The sequence below is a fragment of the Alligator mississippiensis genome, chromosome 4 (assembly GCF_030867095.1).
Source record: "Alligator mississippiensis isolate rAllMis1 chromosome 4, rAllMis1, whole genome shotgun sequence".
Classification (NCBI taxonomy): Eukaryota; Metazoa; Chordata; order Crocodylia; family Alligatoridae; genus Alligator; species Alligator mississippiensis.
The window spans coordinates 17531397-17552829 of record NC_081827.1 but is presented as its reverse complement, the minus strand read 5'-3'; the positions used below and the strand labels follow the sequence as shown (position 1 = coordinate 17552829).

General features: G+C 41.1%; 1 protein-coding gene across 2 annotated transcripts in view; it reads right to left on the bottom strand.

Annotated features, from left to right (window-relative positions):
• SEMA3A (semaphorin 3A) overlaps nucleotides 1-21197 on the bottom strand; it is a 464022-nt gene extending 442825 nt beyond the window's left edge. Inside the window, exons 1-2 of one of the 2 annotated variants that reach the window (XM_059725813.1) lie at nucleotides 20845-21197; nucleotides 18672-18761 (exon numbers count right to left, since the gene is read on the bottom strand). The gene's annotated coding sequence lies outside the window, so the exon portion shown is untranslated. The remainder of the gene's footprint in view (nucleotides 1-18671; nucleotides 18762-20844) is intronic. The other variant, XM_059725814.1, reaches the window with a different exon arrangement.
• Nucleotides 21198-21433: the final 236 nt, after the last annotated feature.

Here is a 21433-nt window from a genome sequence, read left to right as displayed (position 1 = left end):
GCTTTGTATCAGTTTTTACTCTAGCCACAGTAATCGCTACCCGACTGTCACAATTGTTAATGAGGATATGGAATATTATTGGATACTGAATGGACCCCTGGGAGACTTCACTTAACAACTCCTCCCAATTTAACAGTAAACAATTCATAATTACTCTCTGTGTTCAGTTTTTAGCCAATTATGCATTCATATTTCTCTACTCTGCCCTATGAGACTATCCTTTGGAAATGTATCAAATGGCTTTCTGAAGTTATATGCTACGTGCTCATACAGTTTTTGTAGCTTTATTATGAAAATGCTGTCTCTGAATGTGTCCATCAAACAGGACAGTGCGCTAGAGACAAGATATGTTAAAAGAAAGGTATTGCATCATAAAGCACTCAAAAAGGATAAAATTCTCAAAAGCACGTATGTTACTTAGATGCCTAAGTACCATTAATTTCCACTAAATCACTGTTAAAAATGGGGCTGAAGTTCATAAATTACTTTTGAAAATTACTCAAAATATATTTGAACAAGATTGCACTCTGTATTTGCACAAATGAAACTGAGTGCTGAATATTAGGACTGTGCGAAGCTTCGGTCCCTGATTTGATTCAGCAGAGACCCAGCAGGCACCAGTCACCGAGCCAGGGGGCTGTGGGGGTTCACCTGCACGAACCCAGAAGTGGACCAGAAGTACCGGGTTCACCACTCATGCTCCTGTGGGACACTCCATCCACCTCAGCATCTCAGCATTCATGAACCATGCCTGGTACTTTGAGGTATGTGAAAAAACATTTAAAGCTGTGTCTGGCTGAATCGCTGATTCTCCGAATCAGCAGCGAATCTTCAGATTGAGATTCAGCTGAATCGAATCAGGGACAGTGATCTGAATCAACGAATTGAATCACTGTCCCTTCTTCAGGCTGAATCCAAATCTAATATGGCCCATTTTGCACACCCCTACATACGCATTTCTAAACCTTTTCATTTTCCAAAACTACTCTGTATTGAATGAAATGAGTAAAGAACATTTTCCCTCATTAAATCCAAGCAACAAAACACAGTGTGCAGAATTTGCTGTTTCATGTGTCCTGTACAAACCTGGAAAGATGTAGGGAATTTATTTGAGTTTCACTGACTTGTTTAGCTTTCTCTTTCATCCAGTTTGAGAGATGAGAATTTGGAAGGAGGGTGGCTTGTGCGTCAGGAATGTGTCTTTTGCTCTTCCTGTGAAAATCCACCTAATCTGGTCAAGTTACATAACCTTGAAAAGCTGTAGCTTTCACCGGATTGGAAACTGCAGCTAAATGTTCCAAAGATTTTGTCCATGTTCACCCTCCTCCAGCATAGTGCTGAGCAGGACTTTGCCTGCAACTACAATTATAGCCCATTTGGGGCTGGGTTGGATCTGAACAGCTGATTTAAGAGCAAGGAGAGACTCTCATGCCTAAAACCCCCAACAACTTTTGCCACCCCAGAACAGCCAGCGTGGAAGTGGAGTACCCAGGTCCAAATACAGAGGGAATAGGAGCTAGATCTGGAGAAGGTAGATGGGCATTAAAAAACAAACACAGAAACAGGAATGGGATTTAACAAAAGGGAAGAAGTAGGATGAGTTGTTGATCTGGGTAAGGAGCCTGGTCATGGAGGCAGAATCATTGTGTATTTTGAGCCCTCTCCATCTACCTCAATTTCCCATCAGGATAGCAGGGGTGGCAATATTCCCTTATCTTACATGGATGTTATGAAAACAAATTCATTTCCATTCCCAAAGTCCTCAGTGATGAGTGTCATGGAAAATCTCACAAGAAAATACATAACTGAATTATCAGAACAGGGCTTGACTAAGGTGCAGTAAAATACAACATGGAGCCACACACCGAACAATGTCGCAAAAAAATACTGAAGCTCATTATGCAATTCCTTGCACAGATGAGGCAGGGATCCTGTAGCTACATCAACTAATACTGGCATTTCATAACTTAAACGTTGCTGACACTATTAATGCACCTTCCTGGGTGCAGTTATTACTATAGTGGTCCTGAGATTTGGGCCTAATAGTACTGGGCACAATGCATAAACGCAGTGCCAGATTTAGGCTTAAACTACTTAAACTACAGTTTAGGGCCTCACAATATGAGGGGCCTCTAAATAAGAAAAAAAAAAAAAAGACTCAATATCAAGTTTTATAATAATCAGTTGGTAAATAAAGGAGATAAAGGAGATATGGACATTTTCATTCTAATATGACAAAAATACACTTGCATTGGATTATTTTTATTGTATGAGGTCTCATGATGGACATAGTTCAGGGCCTCAGCACGTCATAATCTGAGTACTGTGAAACTGCAGAGATCTTAGTCAAAATGGATAAGGCCCATTATGACTGGAGAAGAGAAATAATTGTTCTTGGAACAGAGGCCCTAAAATATATATATATTTTTTTACTTTTTCCTCCCTATCGTGGTAATTACAGGGTAAGGCTAATGACTGTTTTCAAGAAACATGTTGTAGGACTTCACTCAAAATGTCAAAGAATTGGTCAGCCAGAGAAACAGTGGTGCCAGATACACAAGAGAGTGTAAATCAATGAAGTTAATAGAACACTACTGATTTATGCCAACAATCAGTTCTGGCCCATTACGTCTATAAAACAGTCTTGCTGGGAAACATGTGAATTCAGAACGAAATAGCCCTATTTATGTCATACTTGATTTGACTGTTGAGATGGGTTGCTCTTTCCTAATACATACTGTTTTCATTGCTACCAAGCCTGATTTATACAAGTGACAGGGCACTGAGTCAGCGCTACTCTCTAGAGTAAATCCTTTGAAAGCAATGCAGTTCTTCCAGATTTACAACAGGGTAGCTGAGAATTGAACTGGACATCCTTTCTTTATGGGCCTGGTTCCTGGACCCAACAAAGGCAATGCAATTTTGGCAGGATCAAATATTAACTTGTTGAAATACGTTTTTCCCTAACTTATTTCAATAATTGAAATGTTTGGGGTCGGATAGTGCCTTCATTAAAATACTTCTCAAGAATAAGAAACAGCTTATTCTCTCCCTCCCTTTTCTTGCACGGTGTGACTTCACTGAGGTATATCCTCTGATAATGATCGTCAACAATGCAGGGTTTTCAGGTTACCATTGTTTTTTTTTTTACATTAATTCAAGTCTGAATCAGATCGAAACACAAATGTTTGGAAGTTTTCCACAAACTGGAAATTCTTGGATTTGTCCTTCTTGGAAACACTGACACAGGGTTTCCCAAATGAAACAATCTCCCTGGATCCTGCAGATGCCTCATTGAAATTGGTGTGCTTGACATATAGCAGCAGTGAAATGAAAGGGACTATCAACTTCAATCAGCAGCAGCAGCAGGAGGTACCAGGACGTTCAGCTTCAGAGCAGCTCTGTTGTGAAGACTGCCCCAAAGCTACCATCTGGGAGTCTGTCCCAGGACTTCTAGGCTCTGAGTTTTTGATCTGCAGCTTGGAGCCTCTGACAAGTCTGGCTTCAGTCAAGGTTTTCAGGGCTTCCACATTCCCTGCTGTTGAGCCAGAAACCTACCCCTAGTTGAGATTCAGTCCCAAAGATTTCAGGCTCCTTGTTTCATTGCAGACAGCCAGGATTTTTTGGCGGAGTTGTCTGTCAGAGCCTCAGCCCTGAGTTAATCTGCCTTATGGGTCTGCTCCAGACTCCAGAATACGGCTAAGTGGATTGCCCTGGATGGGAGAGCTAGAGTTTTACAGGCCCACGGCAATGGAGCAGACCTCACAAGCAGACTGCTCAGAGCAGGGACAACAGGACTGCAGGGTATGAGACCCACCTACCTGGTGGACTGCCCCGTGGCTAAGGACCTAGTGCTCTTGGGATACGCTACCCCAGCCCAGCACTTTTAGGAACTCCCACCTGTGGTATCTTCCCAGGCCAGCCTGTCCTGGAGTTGTGGACACTGGAAAAATCAAGTCTTCAAACAGAGGGCACCTCCATGGTGTTTTCTGGGAACACTGTCTTGACTATGGCAAAATGGCATTAAACCTAAGATATCTTGAGCAAAATATATGGGACTGAATGAACTTGAATTTCCCAGTGGAAACTTGTTTCAACTGAGTGTTTCCAATGACACTGCTTAATCTGAAAATACCTAACCAGCTATGCTGCCAAGCACTTCAGTAAATCCACAGATCTTCAGCACATTAGTATCATATTCCTTTTTTGAATTAAAAGTAAATTGTTTTCATGTTTTGGCTCACACAGGGGTTAATACTGTATTTGGCAATTTACCCTATTACTTTGTTGTCATCCTAAGTTCCTAAAAATGACAAAAAAAATTACCTCTAAAGTTATCCAATGTTTTTGTCAGGCTAATGTAGTTTTGCTACTTTATTTAGTATATGCTAATTCTGAATGCAGAATAAATGGGCTCCTGCTGTATTTGATTTCAACTAATACCTGTTGTGTAGTGGAAATAAAATACTATCCCATTAAACAAGTCTGTGAGCTATCTAAGGAGATTCTTCATAATAACTGTGGTTTATGACCAAGTTTTTAGGCAACATGGACAAAATACAGTTATTTAAAGGAATCTTCAGTTTTAATGAAATATGATATAATTCAGACCTACATTCTTAAATATACAAGGGCTGATTTTGAACACAATAATGAGCACGAGAAATGGGAGTCACAACAACTTGAACAGAGTTGCATCAGGTAAAAACAGTATAAGTGAAGGGAGAACCAGAGCCATTGCCTAGAATCTAGAGAAAAACTAAAATAGAAATATAAATATAGCAGAAGAAAAGTTTTTATATCTGTATTTGGCATTGTTGCAACCAGTGTTGCAATGCTACATCCATTTTCTGATGTCCACACTTCAAGCAGAATATTGTAGATTGAAAAGATTCAGAGAAGAGACGTGAGACTCATTAAAAGGGCACAGCTATAGTACGGCAAGGTTCCTTGGGTGAATCTGATATCTTTTATTAGACCAACCCAAATAGTTGGAGAATAGTTATTAAGCAAGCTTTCCGGTTCAAAAACCCTTTATCAGGCTAAGGAAGTTTCAGCAGTTGGTGTGTGCTCTTCCTGGATGGAATGAAAAGTAAAGAAGCCAGAGGCTGGGCTGGGGAGTCAGTTGCCAGGCAGATTATAATGTATCATAAATCCAATGTCTATGTTTAGTCCATGATTTTTAGTATCCAGAAGGTTGATGAAGTGGAGTTCACAGGCTCATCTCTGGGAAGTGTTGTGTAAGTTTCCTTTGAGGATCAGGACTGAGAGATTGGAGAGAGAGTGGCTCTCCTGTGAGAAATGTGCCCCCACCGGTAATTGGGTATTTCTGCCTTTGATAGATTTCCGGTGTGCGTTCGTTCTGGTGCACAGTTGTTGTTTGGTCTCTCCTACGTATTTTCCATCAAGGCATTTGGTGCATTGGATGAGGTATACTACATTTCTGGAGGTGCAGCTGTAAGATCCAAGGATGCTGATGGCTCTGTTGTGGGGTGTAGTAATTGTGGGGGTGGTGGAGATGTGTTGGCAGGTTTTGCATTTCTTGTCCTGGCACGGTCTGGATCCTTTAGGTGTGTTCTGGGCTTGAGGAAGTTTGCTTCTGGTGATGAGGTTGGTGAGGTTCGGTGCTTGTTTAAAGGCTAGGATGGGTGGCTCTGGGAAGATAATTTTAAGAATAGGGTCTCTTTCTAGTATGGGTTGCAATTGTTTGAGGATTTTTCATACAGGTTCAAGGGAGGGGTGATACGTCATAACCAACGATGTGCGATTTGTAGGAGGTTTTCTTCTGTACTGCAGCAGTTCTTCACGTGGTATCCGGGTGGCTCTTTCAAACGTGCGATCTCTCTCTCTGGAGGAGTGTCCTTGTTGGGTGAAAGCCTTTTTAAGATTGGTGAGGTGGCAATCCCAGGTGTTCTCTTCAGTAAAAATGCGGTGGTATCTGAGGGCGTGGCTGTATATCACAGCTTTTTTGGTGTGTTTAGGGTGATTTCTGGTTCTGTGCAGATATGTATGTTGGTCTGTGGGTTTCTTGTATAACGTGGCCTGTATTTTATCATTTTGGATACTGAACATCATGTCTAAAAAGGAGATGCTGGTGCTGGAGTATTCTAGAGAAAGTCGGATGGAGGGATGGTGATTGTTGTATCTGATGGAACTCAATCAGAGATTGTAGGTTTTCAGTCCAAATGATGAAGATGTGATCGATGTATCTTAAGTATAGCAAGGGTTTGATGGTGCAGTTCTTGAGGAAGTCTTCTTCCAGGTGACTCATAAAAAGGTTGGCATACTGTGGGGCCATTTTAGTGCCCATAGCTGTTCCCATCATCTGGAGGAAGTGTTGATTATTAAAAGTGAAATTGTTGTGTGTGAGGATGAAGTGTATAAGGTCAGTAATATCTTTGGGTCTGTATTCTGGGTTGAAATCTTGTTCCTGTAGATATGTAAGGCAGGCTTGGATGCCATCCTGGTGTGGGATGTTGGTATATAGGCTGGTTACATCCATGGTGGCTAGGAGTGTGTTGCTGGGAAGGTGGTCTATGTTTTTAAGTTTCCATAGAAAGTCTGTAGCATCTTGTACAAAACTTGCTCTGTGGGTGACGAGAGGTTTTAGGATTGATTCAATGAAACCTGATATTTCCTCAGTTAGGGTCCCATGGTTGGATATGATAGGTCTGCCAGGGTTCCCTTGTTTGTGGATTTTAGGGAGCATGTAAAAAGTCCCTGGGTTAGGTAGTGGGGGGATCAAGGTCTGTAGTTTTTCTTGTAGTCTTGATCGAAATGATTTGATGGTATTGTTGGTTGGAAGAACACACACCAACTGCTGAAACTTCCTTATCCTGACAAAGGGTTTTTGAACCCAAAAGCTTGCTTAATAACTATTCTCCAACTATTTGGGTTGGTCTAATAAAAGATATCAGATTCACCCAAGGAACCTTGTCTGCCTATCTCCTTAGACCAACACGGCTACAACCTACACTCCTACAGCTATAGTACTGCATCCAATTCTGGGCTCCACAATTAAAGAAGGATATAAAGAAGCTTGAGAAAGTTCAGAGGAGAGCCATGCACATGATCAGAGTGCCAGAGAGCAGGCCTTATGAAGAGAGGCTGAGAGCCATGGGACTCTTCAGCCTAGAAAAGCATAGGTTTAGGGGTACCTGGTGGTAGCCTATATGTACATAAGGGGTGTACATCAGGATCTGGGGGAATGTCTGTTCACCAGAGCACCCCATGGGATGACAAGGTCGAATGGTCACAAACTCCTCCAAGACCATTTTAGGCTGGACTTAAGGAAAAACTCCTTACTGTCTGAGCCCCCAAGGCCTTGAAATAAACTCCCCCTAGAAGTGGTGCAAGCACCTACTCTGGACTCTTTTAGGAAACTTCTGGATGCTTGTCTTGCTGGGATCCTTTGACCCTAGCTGACTTTCTGCCCCTGGGGCAGGAGGCTGGACTTGATGATTTTCCGAGGTCCGTTCCAGCCCTAATGTCTATGAAATCTATAAAAACACTGAAAAAATGCCAAAAAAGAGAAAAACTTTATGACGCAGTCCATTTGGCTTATGAGAGAGAAGGGTAAGGGATAACTTGATCACAGTGCAAAAAGGATCAGTCTTGAATAATTCTCACTGTGTACATCTACACATGCTTATTCAGGTGACACAATAAACTCTGGTGCTTATTGCACCGGAGTTTATTGTTCCTGGGCACTGCATCTACACGTGCACCCAGGACCACGGCATGTTGAGCCAGGATGGAGCAGACCCAGCTGGCAGCAGGTGTGGGGGATCAATTTACCAGCCCAGGCTACTCTGACTCAGCTTAGTGTGCTATGGAGGGGCTGGCTGGGGCATGAGGGTGCTCCAGTGCAGGGCTAGCTGGCAGGCAGCCCTTGCACTGGAGCACCCTTATGCTCCAGCCAGCCTTGGGAGCATCTATATTCATGCTGATGAGGTGTAAGACACTCCACAACAGGATAGTACTCATATTTACAAGTACTACCTGTTGTGGAGTTATTTAGTTTAATCCAGCCTAATAGGGCCACATGTGTAGATGTGAGACATTTACTGCAGAGCTAATTAGTCTACTCTGCAGTAAATATCTCATGTAGATGTGCCTACAGGCACCTGAAAGTCATCCAGACCAGCTCAACTCTAGAGGCTATAAAACAACATTAGACATGTTCATTAGGAGCCTTTCCTATTGGCTAGCATTTGTATTGGCCCACTGTAGGTGCCTCTACTCAATTCCTAGGTATTCTACGTCATCCTCTGGGAGCAGCTAGTTCTGACCATTGACTTTATGAGAACCCTAGGTGACTACCCTGCCAATCTGGATCACTCTCCTGGGATAAAGTGCTGAAAATTTAGGTACAGGTTCCTCTCACCAACCATGGTTTTGCCAACCATGGTTTTGAGTATTCATGCTTTAATATTCTATATACCATTTTGGCTACCACAGTATAGTTTTGAGTAATCAGTTTTCCATGGTACATCAGCCTGCCATCTGCCATTTTTTTTCATGAAACATTTGTCTTGCCAATCACAGTTTCACCAAACACAGGAACTTTCAGGAACCTAACCCCAGCAGTTGGTGAGGGAAACCTGTATTACAATGCCTAAGTAGAGATGCATGCCAGTCTTTGAAGAGCTTGAAAAAATATTTTGGTTATTTACTCCAATTCCACAAACTGAGGGTATGACAAAGCACATATCCACAGCTGCTAACCCCCAATTTCTTTGAGGGAGCAATCAGGCCATGTGGTATGGAATAAATGAATCCAGTAATCTAGTCCTTGGCTCATCCTTTGCCCCCACTCCAGTGTCACCCCTGCATATTTTGTTCAAGTCTGATGAAGTGACCCAGGTCTACAGAGGATGCTGGAGGCTAGCCGTCTGCAGGATGGGTGTTATATCCACAACACCTGAGTGGAGTGCAAGAACGTGTTTCAAATTCTAGGTAAAGGGTTAGTTAAAAAATTCTCACTGTGACTATTTTGCAAAGGCAACCTTTTTTTTCCCCCAACTGAATACAATTTTTCATAGGAAGTGCCTACTTTCTGACATTAAATACTGAATACCCACAACCAAAAATATTTCCATTTGGAAATATCACTATGATGCCCTAAAGGTGTTACAGTTTGAATACATCATATCTCTATTTTTAATTTCTCTCTCGGCTGTATTTCCCTGGGGCTGAAACTGGAGAAACTTAACTTCCAGGAGTAGCATACTAACATTTTAAAATATTTTGGCATTTTATATTTTGCCTAAAATACTACTTTGCTATGAGAGGAAATAACATTATATCAAAAAGTCCCCCACCATTTCCAACCAGCATTAGCAGGAAGGTTTTGAATAGGGCCTTCATCCTAAAGTGATTTGTAAAATATCTTCCCTTCCCAGAGTACCCAAACAGTCACTCTGTATTATCCATTTTAGAAATGAAAAATGTCATCAGAGAAGCTGGGGGCATTTCTGATGATGTCATTTCCTTAAGGGCATATTGTTTTTGGGGAAAATATAATACTTCATTTTTTTTAAAAAGGTAACAGGCCACTCAATAAAGAAACTATATCTACCAATGAAGATTCATGATATATCTTGTTTCTGACTTGCTGGATAGCTTGGGACAACTAAGGACATTTTTACAAATGCTCTGGGAGTGGGGGATTGGCAGCTCAGATTATATAGCGGCATTGGCAGTTCACATCTTGGCTGTGGAGCTGGACTGGGGCTCGAGGCAGCATGTGCTCTGCGTTCCCTACCTCTGGCTAGAGTGGGACCTCAGAAGGAGCCAGAGCTACAAGGGCAAGTTAAGTGGAGGTAGGGAAGGGTCATAAGTGGGGGGGGGGGGGGGTAGGTGCTCAGGTATTCAGGTGCTGCGGGGAGAAGCAGGCATCAGGGGGCCCAGGCATGAGGGAGCAAGTGGCAGTGGAGGCCAAATAAAGAAAGCAGGTGGGGGGTGCAAGTGGGGGAGGAGCAGGTGGCAAGGATAATAGGCATTACAGAAGCAGGCATGGGGTATGCAGGTACCGGGAGGGAAGCAGCTGCGGGGGAAGCGGAAGGGGAGACAAGTGGCAAGGAGTAGTGGTCAGGCCCCCTGGCTCTCCTGTTGCCTGCCCTACCACCACCTGCCTCCCTGCTGCTGCTGCTTGCCTTGCAGCAGCAGTGAGGGTTGAATGAATTTAAACTAGCTTTTAGACATGGAAGAGTATAATGAATTCATACATTTCCCATGTATAGAATCTAATTATTGGGGGGTTGTCTTAAATTCAGGATCATCTTGGATTCAGATAAATATGGTAATATTCAGTTGATATACAAGCTATTGGCCAACAGTTTCAACTACTCAATCATTTTCTAACTGTTGATGTGCTTCTCCTTTCTTATCTTCTCTTTTGCCCATTTCTTCCTCTTTCCTCCCTCTAAGTTCTTCTCTTTCTGTTCTCTCTTCTCAGTCTAACTTTCACTTTTGTTCACATGACCCCTGTTGCCAGGAACAGCCTTGTGATTAATTAGCTATGGCCCAGCACTTTCCCTTTGCCTCTGGTCAATAAAAACCTATCCTGCTTACCCTTCCAATATAATATCTACCTAACACTACTTGTGTCTTTAGAGTGTACATTCCTGAGGGTGGTTGATACACTGCGCCCTTGTGTTTTGTTCTCTATGCTGGGTTTAAGAACCCATATATCCAGGCGCTCCATGAAGAATAAGTATAGGGACTAATATTTATATAGGCAGTACTATAAAACATTATGGTATTTCATGCACAGGATGCAGAAATTCAAACACATCAGTATTTTTTATATGCATAAATTACATTTTATACTGTAAATGAAGCCTCATATACTGCTCTCTATACTGTAAAGAGACTAGAAAGCCAGCATATCTCTCCAGCTGGACATTCCCAGCATACAGCATAGAGCTGGATTAGTGATTCCTACACCACCCACCTTGCAGCTCTTGGCTCAGGGAAGCCGTGCCAGAAGCATGGACCAAAATACTGCCGCACTCTGCCTATGTTTGCGGTCAACCTAACAGTAGAAACTATACCGTAGCTGATGAGGAACTGACCCCAGAGAGACATAAAGAGCCTTAAACTGTTGTTTTGCAGTCACCTCCTCCCAACCCCTGTAATCTAGTGTTTGCTGGGCAAAGTTAAGAATGTATTTGTTCCCGTTTGAAGACATTTTCATGAGTCCCAGGAGGATCATTGGGGTTATCAATAAAAAAGCTAATTTTCTTTTAAAGAGATATCCTGAGACCAAAAAAATAAAACACTCAAACACAAAACTCCATTTTAAAATAACTTTCTTATGTCATCTAGCTCCATGGCGGATCCTGCAAGCTTTGCAAATACATCTCAAGGTGGGCTACCATTTTATCTTTCTGAGTGTCAGCACTGGCAAAACTGACTCCAAGGTGTTAAACAGAAGAGTACTTTCTCATACCCCTTTTATAAAGTTTGCAAAGATTTTACAGATCTGATTATGTAAAGTGATAAAATAGTAAAACAGTCAGCACAGGAGGGATTTTCTGAAATTCCTTAACACTGATTTCCCAGCTTCTTCTACAGATTTACTTAATTAAAGGTAAATTAAATCTAACCCTGTCATCCAATTACAGCCAGCTTCCCTATTCTATTACCATGTCTACAGGCTGACAGAATAAAGAATTACCTTCAATCGAAGAGAGACAATATTTCTTCTATTTAAAGTGCTGGGAGAGCATTTTAATTCTTCAACATCCAATAAGCACTTAACAGAGGAGGACAAAATTAACTTAAAGAATCAATGCCTCTGTTTTTCAATAGACTTCAGTAACTTGAAGTGTTTTAATTAAATACTCAGGAGTAGTTTATTACTTTAGCTGGGGCTGGTTCTCTGTATTTTTAAATCTTTTAAAGTATAAACCCTTTAATGTGGTAATAACATTTCTCTATAGTTTTTCAAACAGTGTAGAGGTGTTGGCTTGGCCTTGTTTATATTTAGCTCTCTCTACAGCTGTTAAGTAATTGCTTTTTGCTTAAATGGAATATGTCTTTACACTAGAAAGCATGCCATGTTTGTGTGGACACCGCCGATAGTGCATAATAAAGCCATTCATGCTGCAATAATTAAGGCTGTGTCAGCAATTTCATTACAAACTCCATTTTTCAAGCGTTTAAAACTCAACCATAAAAGATTGCCCTGGACTCTATCCATCCTATATGAATGCCAAAAACATATACCCATAAAGAAGTTTACAAGTTTCGAACACTTGTTTTGCAGGTGTAGAACTGAAAAATAATTTTGATTTCCTAATGAAATTTGACAAGTGGCATTTTCAAACTGAAGCAAATGTAAAACACCTAAGATTATTGGGTTTGTAAAACTCTCCTTTCCACAAATGTGATTGTGTTCATTTTCACAACTGGTAGTATTTTTATTTTGCATCAAGTCAGTAAAGGGCCAGGAAAATGTTAGTGAAGAGAATTTGAATTCTAGCAGTGAGCACATTGAGAGTTCAGCATAATTCTTGGCATAAGTAATTGTGATTGACGTACACTTTTGTGAGTTCAAGTCAATTTAACTCTGGTGAAAGGTACTAAATTAAATCCCTAGGTGAAATCCTGATTCTGTTTAAGTTGATGTAAGTTGTGCAAGGATATTGTCCCTGGAGACTACTTATCTATTTTATCTACAGAACAGATACAGTATGCGCAACAGCTGTGTATGCATTTCCACAATGCCCTGTCAATAAGACTTAAACCTAAGTTGGGGAAAACATTTTTAGTGATAGAAATTGTCATGCACGTTAAATCCTTGGCTTCTTTGCTGAGACTGTCAGTGTGGGTGGCAAATAATGTCATTTGGGGGTCAATAAGTGTGGTGGGGTTCTCTGTTACTTGGATGGCTATATGTGGACTGAGAACCCCCAACTAATTTCAGAGAATAACTAGAATAACTTAGCTGACAGCCATACACCAGCCTGTGGAAATTGCTCAGTGAAGGCATGTCATAGCTGAACCACAGGTCAACTAACGCTGTGTTAACATACTATACTCCTTGCTGAGGAAGTATGTTCAGCAGCAATAGAGTAGTAAATTGAGGGACACTAGGCACTGAATTGGAGGGGTGCAAAAAATAGTAGCCATTGGGCAACCAGCCCAGTCACTACCCAGGGCACAGGAATGCCCAGATACTCCTGGTCAATACAGTACCAGCCACTTGCAAAGTCTTTCAAACTCCTCCCCGATTTGTAAAAAAGGATCCCATTGTATTCAATTGCATTCAGGCTTTACTTGGCTGTGAGAAGCAGAAGAAGGTATGATTTGCTGCTAAGCAGACCTAGCTTTATAGCCTACTCCCTGCTTTAGTTTAGTTTTTTATTCTTTAGACTACTTCAGTGTCACAAGGGCTGCATCTACATGAGACGCTATTGCACAGTGGTTGCTGCTGCATTTATTTAGTACTTGTTTATATAGGTACTAAATAAATGTGCAGTAAACCAAGTTACTGCACAGTACTGCTGGCAAACACCTTTCTTGTGAAGCTACTGCACAGTAGCCTAATACGACAGCACAATAGCATCGTGCCATGGGTTTTGCCATGAATGACTGCTGCTTCTTCAATCTTGGGGGGCTGAGGGAGCACCCGCAGAAGCCGCTGATGGCAGCGGCCCTGTCAGTCTGGGCACGTACACCCCCATGCACCCCCTACCAGTCCCTTATGGGTTTTGCCTTGCGACGCTACTGCACAGTAGTGTCAGGCTACTGCTCAGTCAGCGTCTTGTATAGATGTCCCCAGAGTTGAATTGTTAGCACCTTGCAGTAGTGTATTAAGTAATGTAATGCCTGTCATGAGCAGCTTGTTTTCTCCATCTTTGACCCATTAAATGGAAAAAGAGGAGCAACATATCCTAACATTTTTACTGGATACCTGAGCACACATGTGGTTTCAATAACACGTGAAAGAAAAAGGAGGTTTATGCAAAGAACCCAATTATTTATGAAGATATTTTAGTTAGTGAATTACACAGCTGACAAGTTATTCATATCTGACTTGCAATCAGGTTTATAGGTCAGATTGCCAAAAGTGTTTAACATCCCCTCCCAGGTCCTACTGAGTACAATGGAGGAGCTGCCAGTTGCTGAGCACGTTTACACGAGACGCTTGGGGTGCAGTAGACTAATTGTACTGCACTCTAGCATGGAAGGCAAAACCTGTGCTAATGCACTAACATGCAATAGCTTTACTCTACTCTGCTTTAACCTCACAGAAAGGCTGTTTGTTTGCACTAAGGTGTAGTAGCACCGATTACAATGCATTGTCAGTACCAATGGTAATAAGCTGATGGAGAATAGGTTTAGGTTCGAGATCAGAAGGCAATATTTTACAGTTAGGGTGGACAAAATCTGGAACCAACTTCCCAGGGAAGTGGTCCTCACCCCTACCTTGGGCAAATTCAAGAGGAGGTTGGACGATCATCTGTCTGGGGTCTTGTGAACCCAGCATTCATTCCTGCCTGTGGCAGGGGGTCAGGCTGGATGATCTGTTCAGGTCCCTCCTGCCCCTTGTTACTATGAAACTATGAAAGCTGTTATTACAGGTACTAAACTTAATGCACCATAATTATGGTTTATGAATGAAGGTGTAGAAGTGCCCGCTGAACCCTTTTGAATAATCTGGCCCTTCTATTTTAGTATCAAAGTGGGAACTGAAAATTGAGCCACTTATTTTGCTGCCTAATTGGGATGGGTGGGTTTGTTCTGCTGGTCTAAATGTGAATTCAATGGAAATAGGTTTGGGGCTATGAATAAAATCCACTAATAAATGCACTGCTGTGTAGAGTATCAAAGCCCCATTCTTGATTTGTGACTGCTACATTTAATGCCAGAGAATGTAAAGTATATGATTTATAATCACAGGACATTTCTCACATTGCCACAACATTGAAATGAAATGCTGGGTTTCTGTGCATGTACAGGGTATATCTTACATATGGTTTCAAATTTAATATTATTAGTACTGTACTATGTATCATTTCTCCAGGTGGTGGGGTCTAGACTGAAAAAAGCTAGAGGGTCAGAAAAACTTTCAGTAGAAATCCCATTACATTGTACCATGCATGTTTCTTTCATTTACTCAAATGTAAATTTGATGGTAACACTAAAGTCATTACACAGGTATGACACACATTTGTGATATGCACCATGTGAATTTGCTGTGCTGATATTTCAAAGACTGTTTTAAATTTATGGAGCTTTTAAAGTCCAGCCCAACTCTCTAGAAATATAACAAACACATTTTTTACCTCAACCTGTGCTGCATGCAGGATTGTTAGCCAATTTGTCCCACTTTTACGGGTTTTTAATTTCAAAGTTGTCACAGGAACAGAACTCATAACTAGTTCTTAGTTATAAAGCAGCTCAGAATAAAAATGGCAGGCCAAATTTATTCCTGCTATTAATTCCAAGGAAGTCAATGGAATTATACCAGAAATGAATTTGGCCCGCTGAGCTCAAAAGGCTGTTAAAAAAATATCTTGCTCTTTAGTCTAGTTAATCTTTCTCCAAATCCCCATTTAAGTAGGAGAACAGTAGTTTTCATACATGTAAAAGAAACAGGGTTGATTCATGGTTGCCTTGTTCTGGTGTAACAAAATGGATTTCCATGGGGTAACAGTGGCATATAAACTAGTGAATCAAGCTTATAGTCACTGTGCATGGTATTTGTGCACATCATGGGGTTCATATACTTTATCGCCTTTTAAAGAACAGCAGTAAAAAAAAATTTAACTTCCCATTAATCATTTCAAGGAAACTCATTCCATGTACAACCAAGACATGGGCATGTTGCTGTTTAAATGTGCTTACTGTTTCCATCACTGTTTGTTTTTATAACATTGGGACTTAACGTGTCCTACTCAGGGGAAAGTAAAACTCAGCTCAGCTTTTAGAAGAAGTATAATTTCCACCTGAATTTTCTTTTTACAGCCCTATTTCCCCTTTCTCATTACTATTTTTACTTACAGACACAGACATCTAAATGATCTAACTCCCTACAACATGATAGCGATGAAAAAAAAAATCACTAATCTAATAGTTGAGATTCAGAATATTTTGCAGTGAGTTTTAGTACAGGTAAGCATCTAACTCTGTGAGTGAATATCCAGAACTCTGAATATTAATCCTAATATTACTTGGGGAAATAGGTAATATACTCCTTTACTTGTCATAGTGTCTTTGGGAAACCAAAAGAACAGCTTCATGGAAATATGGTGTTTTTACTCCTGTGTTTTAGCCCAAGCTACAAAGACAAAAATAGGGTCGTGTGACTATGTCAGAACTCCTAAAGGTAGTACTTAAGATACTCTCTGAGCTAACAGATCATGCATCAAAACTATGCTGATGTCCTAAGTACAAAGAAGTAGGACCACAACATGTCCAACTTGCTCATGCTGGTAACCACATAGAAATAATGGTGTCTAAAGCAAGTTGAACCATTATTCAAAATATGCAGCATATCAATGGAAATTGTGATTGTGATTGCAGTGAAAATAAGACTGGTAGTGTTTATAAATTGGCTTACAGACATCTAGACATCTGTCCAGAAATTTGGACCAATTTAGCATTAATTCTTATATATAAGGCATATATCACACATGCTGGAAAACTCTTTATAGTGATTTCTTATGGAAAATATTTTGGAACTACAGAAAATACAGGGTTTTTGCTTTTTCTTGTAACCCCAGTTGATATTCCAGTAATCTTTTGATGCTCATCAATAACACATTGTTATGACCATAAGCACTGTTTCTACATCTTTTTCAGTTTAGGAGTCATTAAATCTTTAGCAGCCAGGAGTAACTATATCAAAGGAGATAATTCAGGATTCATTGGGTCATACTATACCTATAGCTTCCACAACAAAAGCAAATGGGAGTGAAATTAAAGCCTTCTGTAGGAAAGATTATTTGCAGAAAAAAGGACTGGTTAAATTCTTTGTTAGCATAAGTATTGGCTTGCAGAGAGTATGTTAGAAACTTTGATTTAGTTATTTTAGACTAAAGTGCTTTTCTTTTACACTATAGATATACAGTACTTGCAATTTTACTGCTTATGGAATTGCTACTCCTACTTTATTTACATGTTGTATATCTTACCTCCTTTACAGGTGCTACAGAAGAATGCCAATGGCAACTTAGAGTTGCCCTGAGCAACATCTTTCCTAGAATTACAATTCTCAGATCTGACTACATTAGCTTAAGATAGGTAAACCCATATTTACACCTTCAAATAAAAGGGATAATATCAATGCATCTCTGATCACTGACCAAAATTTTTACTTTGGAAGTCAGATATAAATTTAAAGCTTTTTACTTTGGAAACTAAATATAGGTGTCTAACTTGAGGTGGCAAATGTTTAAATGTTTACCCTTGTCTTTTTTCACATGCTCATTTCCAATAACTGATTCAAAAACACATTATCTGCTGCTTAACAAATAGCTAACAACAAAAACTAAAAAGATCACTGAATGTATTATTAACCTGTCTACTTTTTAAGCAAAGTAAGGATAATGAAGTTTATGGTCCAAAATGCATCCTCCATTATAATTGAGGGTGATTTGCATTATGGGTGATTTTCCAGATGAGTGTGGCCGTGTCCTATATGGCGCCACAAACACGTCTGCAGCACCACATACCGTACAGTCAGGTGTTCTCCGCACTGCAAGGGCCTGCTGCCCTGTTTTCAGCAGCACATGCTGCCCATGCGTGTGCTACTTGGGTTTTTTTCCCTTGGGTTTTTCTGACCCCTGGCTATCCAGGGGTCAAAAAAAACCATGAGAAAAAAAATGGAGCAGCACACACATGGGCAGCACGCACTGCTGAAAAGTGGAGCTGGGCCACCCAGAGCTGCGCTGCGGCTGCCAGGCAGGATCCGCCCAGCAGCCCCCCAGGGTCCCAAGTAATGCTGCTGGCACCAGGACACTACTAGCCACAGACTCCTTTACTGCCCCCAGGGTCACTTGCCATGCGTCATGCACCAATGTATGATGACTTAGAGGAGAAAAAACTACGCTGAGAAAATACAAGAGTCTGTAAAGATCATTTCTTTTAATTTACCCTGCCATGTGTTTGTGTGTGGGAGGGGTTGAAGTAGTGAAAGATGTTTGGAGCACAGCACCAGGGCTGGGAAAGCCCAGGTGCAATCCCTACCCTTGGGAGTGTGTTCTTCCTATCTCTCCAAACCTGACTGGGTTAATTCATAGCTGCCTGACCTCCCACCCCAGCCCTGGACTGGCAAACCCCCTCCATAGGCCCATGAACCCTCCCCCACCCGAGGATCTGCCAACACCCCCTGATCCCACCAACCCTTCCCCCTGGACCTGCCAAGTCCCTCTGCCTGCCATGGACCCACTAGCTCCCACCAAACCCATCCGCTCTTCACCCCACCCTATTTATACCAGGTTCCCCACAGGGCTCCCATCTCCTGACTGTACATGCCACTCAGTCAACAATCATGCAGCTTAAAGTAAGTCATGTGATTGTAGACCAGGTGCGGCAAATATTAAACACACCCTTGGAGTCAAGAACTGGGTTAATTCTTCTCATCAGTAAAAGAAGGCTAGCAAAATCTGGCCCACCAAGGATCTTTATGGCTGATTTCTACCAACTTTACTTACATTGAATGGAATCTTTCCCCTGGCCCCCCAGGTCGAAATTCAATGATATTTCTTCCCACTGGATAGTGCCTTATTCTACATGTCGTTCAACTGAAATAGAAATGTTGAAGAGTCCAATCATTTCAGTTTGAATGGTCTTAGAACAGGGTATACTACTGAATATGCATAAGAAGAATTCACCTCTTAGTTGTAAAGGGCCAAACTTTACCATCCTGACCACTATAGTACTAGTGAATCTAGTTCCTAGATTCAGTAGGAATCTGAGGATATGCCTACTGAAATCAATGAGACCACTTTTGTAGTAAGATAATGCTCAGGCAGCATAAGTATAACAGAAATGGACCCAAAACGCATAAACATTGAGCAACTGACACAGGGTAAACTTCTTAAGTTTATAAGTCTATATTTAAGACCAAGCTTTATGTATGGGGAAGTACTTAACTGATGATGATTTTTAAGCCTAAAAGCTACTTTCTGCTGAGTTAGAGAGAGGAAAAATGGGCATTGCTACATATCAATGAGGCTGAAGTGAGATCTAGCCTTTGAAACTGGCTTCTGTTAATCACAGTTTGATTTGCTCATTAAGGGGCACTTGCTCAAGCTGGAGAATAGCCACACCATTCACATGTGTGAATCGTACTACTGCACAGTGTTCATACACAAGGGCGTGCATGGTGAAATTAGATTCTCTCCCTGTAGGGGGTAGGCATTGACTGCTATTCGATGCCAGTAAATGCAGGTCTAAATATTTCTTTTTCTTTTTTCTTTTTTTTTTTACCTCTTTAGCACCCCTACTTCAGCAATTTCAAATTGCCATGCACGGAAGCAATTGCAAGTGTATTACTACACTGATTGCTTCACAGCTGTAAAGGTAAGCTAATAGTTATGATACACAAAGACATTTCTAGCAGACTGAAGCCATGGGTAATTGAAAGGACAATATACTAGTCTACCCAAATGCAAAGAAACTAATTCTTCTGCAAATGGGTAAAACACCAAAAGCATTTACAGGCATAGCTGTGCAGAGTCTTTTGTTCCACTCCTCGTGATGACAAGAGCCGGCAGCCTAAGTATAAGCTCAAAATAAAATAAGAATGAGAAGAGTCCTCTCACTGGACCTCTGAAAATAGATTCAAACATTTTTTCTGGTCTGCATTCTTTCACTGTGTCATCATCTACTAGAGGACTCTACAGGTCCTTTTTTTCCACTTCACATCTTTATATCTCAGACAGAGCAGTCTATATGTGTGATGGGCACATTCTTTTACACTAGCTGACATTCTACCTGAAAGACCATCACAGCAAACTTGTTAACGTGATTCAGGATATATGGTACAGTAGTAAATAGACTCCCCACAGTAAAGTAAAATTGGGGTAGGAGGCTCCAAGAAGACGTGTACTCTAAGATCAAATCTTAACTTCAAGTTCAAACATAGTTTAACAGAGAATCCAAAGTTGTAAATGCAAAATAAATGCAATTTTAAGGCTGCTTTAAACCAAGCATGAAAGACCAAGGAGTCAAAGTTGAGATTCTTTACATCTGGTTTTAATATGCCTCTTCTTGCATTTTAGACAAGAGACCTTTTTTTTTTTTTCCCCCCTCTTTTTACAGTTTTTTAAACTTAATTATCAATGTGGTTTCTTCAGCATATTTATTTCAGAGTCCAGGGCTGTCCTAATTATATTTGAATGAATGACTTGATAAATAAATAACACAGTTTTCTTTCTCAGAGCAAACCCCTTTCATCTTTTAAACTCTAAAACCTCTATCTTGCAAAAGCCACGGATTTAGTGTACCTCTCCCCCCCACTAACACACACATTTACAGCTATTTTTTGCACTGCTGTCATAAAAATAAAGCATCATTAATTTTGCCCAGTATTAAAATGTATCATATAGAGACATAAGCAGGTCCAGAAATAGTTGCATTATCACCAACACCACTGGTGCCACCTTTTAGATAAGAAAGCTGTTTTAGACGAGGAATTTGATCTGAGCATTCAAGCTGAAGTGGCAGTGCCATCTAAAATGAAACAGGAGGCAAGCCACAGGGGACGTGCATGCAAGCGTTATTCTGGTTCATTTCTACACCAGTCTTTAGAGGGTTACCTCAAAAGTAAACACCCTTAATTAATTCCCAAGTAAAATAAGTAAAGGCAAATTTTCCACTTACTGTGTGCTGTGCTTTGTCCATGCACTGAGGAGAAGAGACAGGTCTGCAGCTCTCACCTAGATCCAGGTTGCATTCTAAATTATTTATACATATAAGCTGAAGGAAGCTTATTGACTTTTGAACTGTACAAAGAACAACCCATCTCACTGCTGCTAAACAACCCTTCAGGACAGTGTGCTGAACTTCAGCTCAAGAGCACGGCATCTATTACCCCCGAGGCTCTACCATTTCACCTACACCTGGGTGGATCTATCAAGCTTCATCTCTATTAGGGCGGTTTGACTCTGTGGTTTAAAGAAAAAGGGAGAGGGGGGGAGAGAGGGAGAGTGAGCGAGAGGGAGAAAGAGAGAGAAAGAGAGAGAGGGAGAAGGGCTTGCCGTTGTCACACTTGTTTCCTATTAAAGAGCCTTACGGTGGATTGAGTAATTGTGTACGAAGGTAGTCTGGCTGGCAGATGTGTGCAGCCCCAGTGGAGCACTAGATTCAAGGCAGATGGGTTGTACCAGGGCGCAAACAACATTGAAAAAGAGAGGCGTGATTAAAACAGCAGGCCTCTGTTTTACGGTGCTAGAAGTGGGGTAGCGTGAAA